This window comes from Erythrolamprus reginae, unplaced genomic scaffold (assembly GCF_031021105.1).
Source record: "Erythrolamprus reginae isolate rEryReg1 unplaced genomic scaffold, rEryReg1.hap1 H_1, whole genome shotgun sequence".
NCBI classification, from domain to species: Eukaryota; Metazoa; Chordata; class Lepidosauria; order Squamata; family Dipsadidae; genus Erythrolamprus; species Erythrolamprus reginae.
The window spans coordinates 499,633-515,306 of NW_027248462.1; the positions used below are offsets into that span (position 1 = coordinate 499,633).

At 40.5% G+C, this 15,674-nt stretch overlaps 1 long non-coding RNA gene across 1 annotated transcript; it reads left to right on the forward strand.

The window, feature by feature from the left end:
• Positions 1 to 8,953: 8,953 nt before the first annotated feature.
• On the forward strand, positions 8,954 to 12,441 carry LOC139155254 (uncharacterized). Its single transcript, XR_011557052.1, has 4 exons — positions 8,954 to 9,131; positions 10,869 to 11,153; positions 11,242 to 11,331; positions 12,421 to 12,441. It is a non-coding gene; the product is annotated as an uncharacterized lncRNA (long non-coding RNA).
• The last annotated feature ends 3,233 nt before the right edge of the window (positions 12,442 to 15,674 follow it).

Here is a 15,674-nt window from a genome sequence, read left to right on the forward strand (position 1 = left end):
CAACAGAGGTTAAAAGTTTTGATCTGGAATATCTGACCAACTGTAAGAATGGTATGTATGTATATGAGTGTGTTTTTCTTTTTATAATAACTGTATGGGTTTTTTTTTTTAGTTTGTTATGTTTTAACCTCAGTAACTGTTTGACTTCTTTTACTGTTTTGTATTTATTCTTATTGTATTTGTACTGATGTTGGAAGCCACCCTAAGTCCTTCAGGATTGGGGGGCATAGAAGTTGAATAAATTATTATTATTATTATTATTATTATTATTATTATTATTATTATTATTATTACTCAATATAATAATAATGCTAATGCCCCATTTTCCCAGCAGGATGTGGCCTGCAGGCCTTAAAATTCCCAGAAATAATAATAATAATAATAATAATAATAATAATAATAATAATAATAATAATAATAATTCTGGGCATTTTAAGGCCTGCAGGCCACATCCTGCTGGAGAAACGGGGCACTGGCAGCAGAGTTGGGTATGGTAGGGGGTGAAGGGTGGCAGTGTGGGGTGGCTGGAGGGCAGGGAATGGTGGTGGAAGCCCTCCATAATAGTCCCAGTTTTTAATGTGGCCCCTTGAAAAAGTAATTGCATACTCCTGATCTAGGCCAGTTTTAAAAGTATTATGGGGGGGGGGGATTAGGGGCCACTGACTATTAATGTTGCTAAAACATAATCATAATAATAACAACAGAGTTTTGAGGGGACCTTGGTGGTCTTCTAGTCCAACCCCTTGCTTAAGCAGGAACCCCTACACTACTTTAGACAGATGATTATCCAACATCTGCTTAAAAACCTCCATTGTTGGGGCATTCACAATTTCTCGAGGCAAGCTGTTCCACTGATTAATTGGAATGACTTGGAAAGTTCTCCTAAGTTCTAAGCTACTTCTCTATATCATCATTGCCATGTACCAAGCTGGCGTATGAGGCCTGAGTAGGTTAGCATGGAGGATAGAGTATTATCCAAGCAGCAGATTCCCCCTCTCAATGTTTCTGAAATAATCCAGTGGAATGGCAAAGCCAATACAATTGGTTCCAGCTTTGTTGCAGGAGTTATCAGAACGTGGCTGTATACCGTCACAAACTACTTTCGGGACTCCAGCTCTGAAACATACTTATTCAGTAATAAGCACTTGTGGGCTTTTTGCTGGAAAACATTTTCAATTACAGGTTGTCTTCAACTGTGACCACATATGACATTGGAATATCTGTCACTAAGAAAAGTTGGCATTGCAATTTTACAACTTGAGTTTTTTTGCTGCAGTCATTAAGCAAATCACTGTGGCTGTTAACTGAATCACATTAGTGTTAAGCGAATCTGGCTTCCGTTGACTTTGCTTGTCAGAAGCTGGATATAAAAATCAGAAATGGCACTCTTCCGGCTCTGGGACATTGTTAATGTCACAGACACTCACACACATATATATATGTACAAGGCCAAAATGGTGCCATCCTAGTCTCCCTTAATTTTAAAAATTCAGCAAAAACATGTGATATATATGTACAATATATATATATACAATCTCCACAGACAAACTGTCCCACTGTTTGATTGCTCTCATTGTCAGAAAGTTTCTGCTTATTTCCAGGTCGAATCTCCTCTTAGCCAGTTTCCATCCATTATTCCTTGTCTGATTTTCTGGTGGTTTGGAAAATAGCCTGACCCCCTCCTCTTTGTGGCAGCCCCCTCACTGTCATCATGTCACCCTTGGTCCTTCCCTTTGCCAGATTGACCATGCTCAGTTCCGGCAACCTCTCTTTGTATGTTTTAGTTTTCAGTCCCCTTATCATCCTGGTTGCTCTCCTCTGCACTTTCTCTAGAGTTTCCATGTCTTTTTTGTATTGTGGTGATCAAAACTGGATGCAGCACTCTAAGTGTGGTCTAATTAAGGCTTTATAGAGTGGAATTAGTACCTCCCCAGTCCTAGATTGTATCCCTTTATTAATGCAATTTAGGATTGTATTGGCCTTTTTTGACTGCCGCTGCACATTGCTGGCTCATATTTAGTTGGTTGTCCACCAAAACTCCAAGATCCCTCTTGCAATTTATTTTATTTATTATATTATATTATATTATTTTTTTATTTTTTTTATTTTTTTTATTTTTTTTATTTTATTTTATTTTATTTATTTTATTTTATTTTATTTTATTATTTTATTTATTTTATTTTATTATTTTATTTTATTTGTATGCTGCCCCTCTCCGTAGACTCGGGGCGGCTCACAACAGCAAAAGAACAATTCAAACATTTTAAAAACCCCATTATTAATCAAACATACATACAAACATACCATACATAAATTGTATAGGCCCGGGGGAGATATCTCAATTCCCCCATGCCTGGCGGCAAAGGTGGGTTTTAAGGACTTTACGGAAGGCAAGGAGGGTGGGGGCAGTTCTAATCTCCGGGGGGAGCTGGTTCCAGAGAGTCGGGGCCGCCACAGACTAGGCTCTTCCCCTGGGACCCACCAAACAACATTGTTTAGTCGACGGGACCCGGAGAAGGCCAACTCTGTGGGACCTAATCGGTCGCTGGGATTTGTGCGGCAGGAGGCGGTCCAGGAGATATTCTGATTCCATGCCATGAAGGGCTTTATAGGCAATTGCCAGACACCAGAATTTTGATCACCTGATTAGGAGGAACACTGCAACCGTGATAAAGTACAAGGACTGGTTGCAAGCATAGTTCCCTCTAAGCTGAGCAGTGAGCAATCGCTCACTTAAAAATCATCATCAACTCAGAGTTTTCCAAACCTGCCCAGAAGCCGAGAGGGAAAGAGTGAGAGGGAAGGAGAGAGAGAGGAAGAGAGGGAGAGAGAGAAACAGATAGAAAAAAGAGAGGAAGAAAAAGAGAAAGAAAAAAATGGGAGTAAGGAAGAGAGAAAGAAAATCAAAATCTAGTTTGAAACTAGCTCAACTATTTAAGTGGCATTTTGATATTGATAGAGTTGCCCTATTATGAGCTCACTGTTATAGACACACAGTACAGTATTTTATTTTGAAATTCTCTGAGGCAAAATAGGGTGGGTTTTTTGTTTGTTTGTTTATTTATTTATTTATTTATTTATTTATTTATTATTTCTGTGCCGCCCAGTCCCGAAGGGACTGCCGCTCAGACACTATACTTTTCCGCCCACCGCCCCAAAAAATTAGAGGGAACGCTGGTTGCAAGTATACTTTTCATTGCCATTGTAACTTCCAACGGTCACTAAATGAATTCTTATAACCTGGGGACGACATCATGTGCTTCTTGCTTTACCAGGATGATGCAATCCCTTCGATGTTACATACAGTGCTTGAGTCACAAGGATGGAGAGTAAATCAACTAGCTTGCATTATCTCCCCATAGACCTGTTAGCAGGAGGTATCTCCTGATAAGACACACAGGGCAGTAGATCTGGCAGAAGCAGGAGGACTTTCACTTCAGCTAAGCACCACTTCTTCCTTGTGAAATACTCACCCAGTTGTTAACAAGATGGGTGGGAACTTGTGAGGCCCCCAAGTGGGAGAAGGGATTGCCTGCAGAGCAGTAGTGGGTTCTAAAACCCATTGCTACCAGTTTTCACGGTGCTTCTGTGCCTGTGCAGAATAAATAAATGAATAAATAATTGAATAAAATAAACATATTTAAATTAACATTTAAATATGTTAAAGAGTTAAATAAGGTTCAGAAGGGAAGTGTCTTTAATAGGAAAGTGAACCCAAGAACAAGGGGACACAATCTGAAGTTAGTTGGGGGAAAGATCAGAAGCAACAGGAGAAAATATTTGACTTGAAAGAGTAGTAGATGCTTGGAACAAACTTCCAGCAGCCGTGGTTGGTCAATCCACAGTCACTGAATTTAAACATGCCTGGGATAAACTTAGATCCATCCTAAGATAAAATGCAGGAAATAGTATAAGGGCAGACTAGATGGACCACGAGGTCTTTTTTTGCCCTCAATCTTCTATGTTTCTATGTTTCTATTCCAATGAATAAAATAAATGAATAAAATAAAAACTGGGCTGGACCGGGAGTAATCCACCAGTGCCGCATAGAGCAGGAAGAAATACCCTCCTTCAGCCCAAACCCCTTTGCTGCCTATCAACATAGCAGACATGTCATCAGCAGTTGTGGTTTGTCAGAGGGTGGGAACCAAGAGGAACAAAATCAGAAACATTTATACACCCCACCCAAAAACGTACAGAGTGCTATTTATTGCTATACAAGCTGAATACACAATGTATTTACAAGAATCCCAATAAATGTATGTTTGTTTTTATCTATACACATCCATGTTACCTAGTGTATATGTAAATATATATAATGTCAAAATCTAACTAGGAAATATACTAACAGAATTTAAATAAGTTTTGCTTCTTTACTTTATGGTACAAGACACTTACAGTAGCTGCTGGGGTTTTCTTCCTCCCACACGAATTTATTTTTAGTATGCCCACAGCGTTTCTCGTTTTTGTCCAGTTACTGTACTCGGTAGTCGTTCACTTACAATCACAATTGAGCCCAAGATTTCTGTGGTTAAGTAAGAATTATTAAGTGAGTTTTGCCCCATTTTATGACATTTTGCCCCATTTGTTAAGTGAATCACTGCAGTTGTTAAATTAGTAACACAGCTGTTAAGTGAATCTGGCTTCCCCATTGACTTTGATTGTCAAGAGGTTCCAAAAGGTGATCACATGATCCTGAGACACTGCAACCATCAATAAATATGAACCAGTTCTCAAGCACCCGAATGTAAATCACATGACCATTGGAATGCTGCAACAGTCATTAAGTGAGAAAAATGGCCATGTCACTTTTTTCAGTGCCATTGTAACTTTGAACAGTCACCAAATGAACTGTAGTAAGTTGAGGACTAATTGTATTTATACCTGAACTGTTGTACATACTCCTGGTCAGTTGGAGGATGATGAAGAACTTGAGGACTCGGATACAGATAGTGTTTATGAATTAGTGGTGGGCCTGGGGTTACAGGTAGTAGAACAGGTGAGAGGCCAGCCACAGGATGTTGCTATGAGTCCAGAATCTAGCGAGGAAGAATCAGACGTTCGCTGGGTCAATCCTAAATTCAGAAGGGTCCAAAAACGTAAGGAACAGGTGTTTGGAAGAAGATATTAAGGGGAAGAATGGGTTAAATACTGGAGTGATGTATTTGGTACGTCAGGGGGTCAGTGGGGAAGAAGGGTGGAGTTTCAATGTTGTAGGGCTAAAATGAAAGGTGTTTCCGTTCAGCTCCCAAGCAAGCAAATGCATTCTGTGTTATTTTACAGTCATTTCTGCTGTTTTTGAATCATGCTGTGAGTACATAAATCTTGTTAAACGGAGGAGGCTGGGAGGAATGTATGAGGAATGCAATTAAGAAAGATAATGGGAGGAAGAGGAATGTGCTAGAATGAACTGTATTTTGAATACGGAAGGGAAGAGAATATAGATGGAGTTTCTTTGTTTATGAAATACTGCATTTAGTAAGAGTTATTTGTAATAGCTAAAGTTCTACATGAACCACTTGAGATTTTTTTCTGCCTATAGTCCATTTTCCTTTCCACTGCCACTTTTTATTTATTTATTTATTTCGTCAAGCAAGTATTAGATTATTATTATTATTATTATTATTATTATTATTATTATTATTATTATTAATTAGATTTGTATGCCACCCTTCTTCGAAGATTTGGGGCGGCTCTCAGGATAGAATGTAAACAATACAGCAACAAATCTAATCAATTAAATAACAGATAACAGATATAAGTATAGACATGATTATGAATACACAAAAAGGTGTCTCAACTCCCCCATGCTATGTCACATTGTCCCTTTTTCTCCAGCATATCTCCTGCTACACCTGGACAACTTGGAAAGTCCTCAGAGAGGGGCGGCATATAAATTTAATTAATGGGGGGAAACGCAGTGGGGTAGCAAAAATGGAGCTCCCAATTTGCTCTGAAAGATATTGAATGAAAATGCAGGGCGTCCTGTATAAGCCACGCCCACAGTGTGGTAGTAAAATTTTTGGTAGCCCTTCACTGCCTATACCAGCCATGCAGGTGGGGGTTCCACTTACTGGCCGCTGCCGGTATGTTCTCCAGAATCGTCTCAGGCATGCGCAGGTCCGGCAGGCGGGAGTGCACCCATCGGCGCGAGAGTTGGCTTCCGCTTATGCGCAGCAAGTAAAATCTCACGCGAGGACACTCTCATGCAGATTTTGCTGATTTTCGGCAATTTCTTTCCATGCATGCACAGAAGCAAAAGCCGCCTCCGAAAATCAGTGAAATCTCACACGTGAGAACATTGTCGTGAAAAATTTCGCTTTCTGCGCATGCGCAGAGGCCAAATCTCACGTGTTCACACACATGCATGTATCAGGGGCCTGGAGATGCATAGGTATCTCAATTACCACCACTGGAAACCCGATCCCAGCCTTACTGGCTGCAACCCATTACTGGCTACCTGCCTGTGCTTTATACTTAACTATAAGACTGCCAAAGAACGATGAAATGCCAATGACTTCAAAAAATCGCACATAACGTTTTCTTGTTTTAGAGCAGCTCATTTTTCCAGAGTGGGGACAGTGCGACTGATGGGAAAATGACAACCTGAATGTGTACTCTCAGCAATCCTAAGTTTCACAAATGACTTAGAGAGAGAGAAGGTAGCAATTGTAAAGTAATAAACAAAGTAAGGAAGAGGATGTTTAGCACACCCTCTGACCTCCATTTCTATGACAATATAAATAAAATATGGATATACCGTATGTGTGGTACATAATGAATGAATATGTAAATAAAACAAGGCCCTGTCATCATCATCATCATCATTATTATATTTAATTAATTAAATATAATAATAACTACTATTACTACAACAACAACAGCAACAACAATAATAATAATAATAATCCCATGCTTTTTATACCATCTGAAATTATCATTAAATTTTGCAGTCTGGAAATTAGTCATTATTTGAGCTGGACTGTTGGCCATTGGAGAGATAATTATCAGCAGTTTCTCCTTTTCCTCTGAATTTCTTTGAATTTCCTCCCTAGAAATGTTTGCCCAAAGAATTACTTGTCAGCCAAAATCCTTCTTGTTAACAGACTGTGTCTTTTCACTTTACTACACCTTGTCTCTGGAAGTAGCTATGTATTTTATTTCCTCCATACCAAATAAATGTGTGCCATCCAATTTGTAAATAGTGTCCTTCTAATATTAAAAGTCTCTTATTTCTCAATCAATAAAATCCATTCTTTTAGCCATGCCATTGCTGCTGCTTGGCAATACAACTCCCAATTGGGAAGGTGTATTGGGAAAGCCAAAGCCACCCCTAATTCTTGCATCTTGTAGCATCTTCAAACTCATTCACATCATTAAAAGTTTTATCTATTTTACTGGTATTGTCGAGAATAAAAATAATAAGCATGGTAGTATATTCATCTTAACTAGCGCTAATTTGTAATAGCTGAAGATTTTAGTAATAGCTGAAGTAATGCAAAATGCAGCTGCGAGAGCAGTCATGGGCTTACCTAGGTATGCCCATGTTTCACCATCACTCCCCAGTCTGCATTGGCTGCCGATCAATTTCCGGTCACAATTCAAAGTGTTGGTTATGACCTTTAAAGCCCTTCATGGCATTGGACCAGAATATCTCCAAGACCGCCTCCTGCCGCACGAATCCCAGCGACCAATTAGGTCCCACAGAGTGGGCCTTCTCCAGGTCCCGTCAATTAAACAATGTCGGTTGGCGGGTCCCAGGGGAAGAGCCTTCTCTGTGGCGGCACCGGCTCTCTGGAACCAACTCCCCCCGGAGATTAGAACTGCCCCTACTCTCCTTGCCTTCCGTAAACTCCTTAAAACCCACCTTTGCCGTCAGGCATGGGGGAATTGAAACATCTCCCCCTGGGCATGTTTAATTTATACATGGTATGCTTGTGTGTGTGTCTGTTAGTTTATGGGGTTTTTTAAATTTCTAAATATTTTAATTAATTGCATTATTTATGATTTGTTTCACTTGCTGTGAGCCGCCCCGAGTCTTCGGAGAGGGGCAGCATACAAATCCATATAATAAATAAATAAAATAAATAATAGTATTACTTAGTAATAGCTGAAGATTTTTCCATTTTAGTACTGTATTAGCTGAAGAGTTTTAGTAGTAATAGCTGAAGATTTTACCATTTTTCTCAATCTTTCTCAATCTGCTTTCTAAGTCTTATGTAATTATCTTATTTAAGTGTTGTACTTCTTGCATTATATGTATGCAATTTTTAAGTGTGTGTTTGTGTGTGTTTCAGTAAATTTATGAGAAACAAAAGTGGATGAATCCTCTGCCTGGTACCAAGTTAAACGCATCTTTCTACAACTTGAACATGTGTTTGTTACAGTGTTTATGTGCATCTGTTTATTGACCCTGAGAAGAAACACTTTCAAAAGAAGCGGGGAAATACATCCCCATTTTATGTTTAATGTTTGTATGTCTGTATGTTTATTTTATGAAAAATAATAAAAAATTAAAAAAAAAAAAGTTGAGAAGGGCAGGTGCAGATGTTTAGACATTCTTTCCATCAGTGCCACCTCATTTGTCACAAAATTATAGTTTTGCAATATTTCCTGTAGGAAACGAACAATCTTTCTATTCTTGTTTTTGGAATCTTCCCACTCTCTCTTGTATGTGTCTTCCAGATGTTGACTTGCACATTTCCAAGCAGTATTGAATAGCAGTGGATGGTGGATGGTGAATCACAGCTGTTGACCTTCAATGCTGATTAATAGATTTCATTGGGTCGCCAGATAGTAAGAATGTTTTCTTCTATCCTCTCTGTTCCCAGCTCCCCCACTTGTTAAACTTGGCTCCACAACAGTGCAGTTGAAAGAACCAAGCACAATTAAGTGTACAGCAACAGATTTCTATCCTGGCAATATATCCATCACGTGGTTCCGAAATGACAGCATTTTCAGAGGACCCGAACGACCTGCTGTTCAGCCCAGCACCAACAATTTGTTCAGAGCAGAAAGTGTCTTGATGTTCATACCACAATTACCGGATGGCAACGTCAGCTTCTCTTGCCATGTTAATCACCAGGCACTCAAAGAGCCAAAAGTAATAATATTCCAGCTGCACTTGCAATGTGAGTATAACTTTTTGCTCAGAAAGTTAAGGAATCCAGGCAGTTTTTCTCCAGCTGTCCAGTCACAGCCTCTTTATTTTAAGCTGTTTCTTAAATTTGGGCTGATAGGCAGAACTCGGTTTCCAAAATGAAGAAAACATCATCTTGTTTATTTTTTTATTTTTTTAAAAAAAATCCTAGTTGATTCTATTTATGTGACCCAGCCAGTTAGAAACCCTTATTTTACAAACCTCATGTGGCTTGGTTATCGTGACATCTTAAAATCGGTACCAAACAAACCACACTGTTGTGTATTAAGAAGCAGCCACTAACGTGTCTCCTCAGAAGGTTGAAAGCTAGCTTTAGTTTCAACTTGGAGACTTTTTCTGCCTTATAGATAATTCACTCTTTCAACTACAGTGTTCCCTCGATTTCCATGGGGGATGCGTTCCGAGACCGCCCGCGAAAGTTGAATTTCCGTGAAGTAGAGATGCGGAAGTAAATACACCATTTTTGGCTATGAACAGTATCACAAGCCTTTCCTTAACACTTTAAGCCCCTAAATTACCATTTCCCATTCCTTTAACAACAATTTACTCACCATTATTACTGGTACTCACCATTGAATAAGACACTTAGTGATCCTGATATTTATAAACATAATTATTTATTAACAATAATTAATTTTTTTGTTATTTATTTACAAAAATTATTACTTTGGCGATGACATATGACATCATTGGGTGGGAAAAACCGTGGTATGGGAAAAAAACCGCGAAGTATTTTTTAATTAATATTTTTTGAAAAACCATGGTATAGGCTATTCGCGAAGTTCGAACCCACGAAAATTGAGGGAACACTGTAATCTGTATTTAATGGAAGAAAAGAAGCTCTTGAGCACTTGTATATTTTCTCATGCTAAGTTGAAAGATACTGTCAATACAATGTACATAACTTTTTTGTGTAATACAATACATGATAAGCCAGCTATGCATGTTTCTTCAAGGGCAATGAAGCGATTGGCCATTAGAGGGAGCCAGTAGAGTTCTTCTCGCGGGAGTATTATTGCTTAGATACTGTGTGTATAGAAATAGTGTGCTGATATCTGGTTTCTATATGATAGGTTGTTTTATATATGAATGATTTGGACTGTGTAACGATTACTCTACTGAATACTTGACCCCGTCAGATAGGGTCCGCAACTTGGGTGTCCTCCTGGATCCACAGCTGAGCTTTGATCACCACCTTTCGGCTGTGGCCAGGAGGACCTTTGCCCAGGTTTGTCTGGCTTACCAGTTGCACAAAATTGGGAGTTCAGCAACTGTGTGATCTTCTTTGAGTATCTTTTGGAAGGTGAACAGCCGCTCCCCGCCATGACTGCAAGACTCAGCCGGCCCGGGTATGGAGGGGAGATGCCCTTGGGGGTCACCCACCGCATGCTCAGAGTCAAGTACCAGGGTGGATGAGCCTCCCCACACGCAAGGGCGTGGCAGGGAGCAAAGGTGGGAGGTCAAGTTCAAATCCAAGTTCAAGGGGACCTCCCCCTTTTGCTCAGCAGGAGGCTTCGCCCATAGTTGCTCAGAAATTGTTGATTGGCTTTTCCGCTCTCTTTCGTTTTACCTCTGCAGGTTCTGTTTGATTATAATTAATGTGACCCATTTTATAACCCATTTTCTGTGTCCGTGTGCTTACTCCGCGTCCACCGCAAATACTGGCCTATTGGATGCAGGACTTCAATTTTCCTTCCTCTCTTTGCAGCTCGGCCCATCTTTCGGGTGATTACAAGGCCACCAGGAGAGAGATTTATAGTAGGTGTGTGCAACCTGACCTCATTTTATCCCCCCCAAATCAACGTTCAGTGGTTGCAAAATGGAGTGCCAATACAGCAAACAAAGTCGGAGGTGAGCCGCATGAGCAATGGGCTGTTTTCCATCCACAGTATCTTCTTGCCACAGAAAAGTAATATTAAAGTCACTTATGTTTGTCGGGTAGAACACGAAGCTTTGAAGACCGCGTGGGAACAGTCTGTCGTTTGGTGGCCAGGTGAGGGAAATGTGATTATCATCCCGATTTCCAAGATACCCAAAGCACTAGGAATATATTTTTTCTCTCTCACTTTCTTGGTCAACAGAAACAATTACACTGGTTTCTTGGCTGCTGGGATTCATTATTGGACTTGTGTTTGGAATGGGACTAGGAGCTAGAATGACATTCTTTAAAGGTAAGCTTTCACACATACAAAATGAAGGGTTTAATGGCAGTGAAGAAGAAACTAGGATAAAAGGGTTGGGGTAGGGAGGTACCGTACAGCTAGTCCTTGACTTATGACTATAATTGAACATGCAAATATTGTGGTCCTAAATTAAGGCAACACATGACCATTTGGGGGGGGGGAATTTTTGTGGCAGGGGTTAAGCAAATACAGTGGTCGTTAGGAAAATCCATTTCCCCAATGGCCTTTCTGAGTCAGAAACTGGAAGGAAATGCTGGCTACTGTCAAACAAGTTGCAAATTATGGTCATGTGACTAAGATGCTACACAAGCAGTAAAGGAGAATCAGTTGCCCAGTGCCCAAATTTGACCACATGACCATGCCAAATATAGTACAGTGATACCTCGTCTTACAAACACCTCGTCATACAAACTTTTCGAGATACAAACCCGAGGTTTAAGATTTTTTTGCCTCTTCTTACAAACTATTTTCACCTTACAAACCCACTGCCACCGCTGGGATGCTCCGCCTCCGGACTTCTATTGCCAGCAAAGCACCTGTTTTTGTGCTGCTGGGATTCCCCTGAGGCTCCCCTCCATGGGAAACTCCACCTCCGGACTTCTGTGTTTTTGTGATGCTGCAGGGGAATCCCAGCAGCGCAAAAACGAGCGCTTCGCTGGCAACGGAAGTCTGGAGGTGGGGTTTCTCAGCGAGGGGAGCCTCAGTGAAATTGCACAGAGGTCCGGAGGTGGGGTTTCGAGGACTTCGGTGATTTTGCAATGCTGCAGCAGAAAAATGGGCGCTTTGGCTGGCAAAAGGGGTGAATTTTGGGCTTGCACACATTAATCGCTTTTCCATTGATTCTTATGGGAAACATTGTTTCGTCTTACAAACTTTTCACCTTAAGAACCTCGTCCCGGAACCAATTAAGTTTGTAAGACAAGGTATCACTGTATATGGCTTTCCTAATTGAAAACAAATTATAAACAGCTCTGTGAAGATCTGTAGTACCTTTTAGAGGTAATTAAGGGACCAATGGTAAGTAAATTATCATGTACCTTGTAAGTATACTTTTTAAAAAAAATCTCTATTTTACAGCCAGGAGAAACTCAGTTGCAGTAACATGTGATCATTTAAAACCTCTTCAAAACATAGATGAAGAGAAGGTGACCTCTCAAAACCTAAGACTGGATAGACTACAAGTGAATTAATACATACTGAAGAGTTTGAAGAGCAGGAACAACGACTTTGACAGGATGATTACCATATATATTTCACTGAAAAGTCTGATCTCTGTAAAGCAAAGCACAGGTTTCTTTTTGGTGATCTGTATAATGCATTGTTTCCTTTCGTGACTTAAGGAAACCACAAATATGTGAAGGCGAGGCATTGTGGAAGACAAGAAGTAGAAATTGCTCTTTGGAGTAAGTCTAGATTTCTACTTTTTTTTTTTTTAAATCAACTATTTTACAAATTATGTTGTGAATCAGAACACTAACCCTCTCTTTTAGTTAACTATTGGAAAGGGAGGGGATGGGGAAAGCTTTCTGTTTTCTTTTAACTTTCTAGCTAGGTGTATGCAAAAGATTTAGAAATGGAAAAACCTCAAATTTGAACTACTCTATTTTAAGAATGAAACAATTATTTCAAGTGGAAAAAAAGACTGCTTCGATCAGTTTGGAAGCTTTTCCAACTCAAAATAGTTCTTTGGTATTCCAAATGGATCTGTTTCAATATTAAAATATTTTATTCATTCATTCATTCTTCATGTCTGATTCCTGATGGTTTTGCAGGCAAGTGCTCTCCATGCCAAACTTGATTTAAGATATTGTGTACTGTATATTTTATATATTGTGAGCTGCCTCGAGTCCTCGGAGGCATAGAAATCTAATTGATAAATAATAAATTAATAAATAAACTTTACAGAGTTGGGGATTTAACCTACACTTAGGTAGGACGGATCGGAGGCGGGTAACGAAATCGTTGGTTGACTCGCCTTCAAATTGGTGCATTTGAGCAAATTGGTGGCGGTAGACTCGAACAGGAGTTGTGGGTTGAAAGTGAGCAGCAAGCTTGGCTTGAAGTGTTGACCATGCGACTGTTTCTAAGGTATCTGGGTTGACAAGAGTGGAGGCTAAGCTGTAAATTGCTGGTCCGCAATAGCTTAGGAAAATAGCCCGTTTCCTGTCGTCATCTGCATCTTGTAGGTTGCTTGCCTGTAGAAAGATTCTAAATTTGGACATGTATGATGTACAGGATTCCGAGTCCGAATTGAAGAAAGGTGGTGGTGGAGCCATGACCAAACGCATGGTTGCTTGGCGGGAGTTCGACCTCCTCGTCGCCACTGTTAAATCACTGCACCGGAGACTTCTGTTGAACCATAACACGTTTATTCAATGAAACACAACGAGCAAGCGTTCTTCAGCAAGACAATTCCCAATGCCCTAATTATACCTTCTCTTAAGCGCGGGCTTTTCCAACTGACAACCGTTTAACTTTGGCGGCAACTTACATTAAGCCGCGTCTTAACCAATCAGTGAATTTCTTCAATTATTTAAACGAACACAACAACTTCAATTCCCAGAATTCCTCAGCCAGCAATGCTGAGGAATTCTGGGAATTGACGTTCCCAGCTGGCTGAGGAACTCTGGGAGTTGAAGTCCAAGACTCTTAACGTTGCCAAAGTTGGAGACCCCTGCTCCATGCTATCCTATCAAGCACAGCTCCCACCCACCACCCCAATTATTCGATGTTCATCTTTGTATCAGGTTTGGAATAAGCCATCAGTGCAGATTTCTACTTTTCATTTTAAAAAACTCTTTTACGAATTATGTTGTAGTTAGTTATTAGTAAAGGGGGGAATAGGAAGAAACCCTGCCTGTTTTCTTTTAACTTCCTAGCTAGATTTATGCAAAAGATTTAGAAATGGGAAATTTCAAAATTGAACTACCGGATTTAAAATATGAAACAGTTACAATAGTGTAATGCTTTTTTTATTTATTTTATATTTTCTCCAGTTCATCCAACGTTTTATTTATTTATATATTAATACTATAAGATACAAAAATACAAAAGAAAATAGTGGGAAATTTAGAGGAGGAAAAAGGGAAGTAAAAAATGTGGGGGAAAGAAGGGGGGAAATGGCATTAACTTCCAGCTTCCTTTGGTGCAACAGAATAAAAGAACATCAAATCTCAACTTTTTATTTTTTACATGATAGTATAAACCAGTGTTTTTCAACCAGTGTGCCGGGGCACACTAGTGTGCCGTGAGACATGGTCAGGTGTGCCGCGAAGCTCAGAGAAAGAAAGCAAGAGAGACAGAAAGAAAGCAAGAGAGAGAGAAAGAAAGCAAGAGAGAGAAAGAAAGCAAGAGAAAGAAAGCAAGAGAGAGAGAAAGAGAACAAGAGAGAAAGAAAGCAAGCAAGAGAGAAAGAGAGGGAGGGAAGGTGGGAGAGAGAAAGACATAGAGGGAGGTAGGGAGGGAGAGAGAAAGAGAGCAAAAAAGAAGAAAGGAAGAGAGAAAGAAAGAGGGATGGAGAGAGAGAAAAAAAAGAGAAAGGGAGAGAAAGAGGAAGGGAGAAATAGAGCGAAAGGCAGGAAGAGAGAATTTTTTTGTCCAAACTATTTTTAGCGCCCCCCCCCCCCTCAATGTGCCCCATGGTTTTGTAAATGTAAAAAATGTGCCGCGGCTCAAAAAAGGTTGAAAATCACTGGTATAAACTAATCATTTCTATAAAAACAAAACTATCCAATCAGTAAAATCCCAAATCAAAGTTTCCCTTTTTTTCCTACTTCAAGTCCAGAAGTGGCTTCTCACAGAAACAAAAGTAGATACAGTGTTCCCTCGCTATATTGCGCTTCACCCACCACGGCTTTACTTCATCGCGGGTTTTGAAGTCAGCGTTGGCACAGATACGGCGCTTAGAAGTTTGGAAGGGCAGGACAAGCCAACCAGCCCGCGGCTGGGCGAATGATGAGCGGGGCGGGGACTGAGCTCCGGCGGAGGCCCGTCCCCTCGTTCAACCCGCCTCGCCAGTGCTGAGAAGGCAGTCTTTGGAGGCGCGCTTAGTGGTTGGCGGCGGTGGTGGTGTGCTTGGGGTTGTAGAAAGAGCTCCCGGCAGCGCGCAAACGAGTGAGCGCGAGCAAAGAAAGGAACGCGACGCGGCGGGGATTTCCAGACTGGGCTCGAGGGCGGGAGAGGAAGTGCTGGGCGGGTGGAGGGGGAAAAAAAGAAAAGAAAAGAGAGAGAGAAAAAGAACCAGCCGGGGCAGCTCACCAGGGACTTTCCAGCAAGGCAAAAAAGACAACGTTTGGCCGAACTGCTGCAAAGAATAGCAGTGGGTCGGGAAT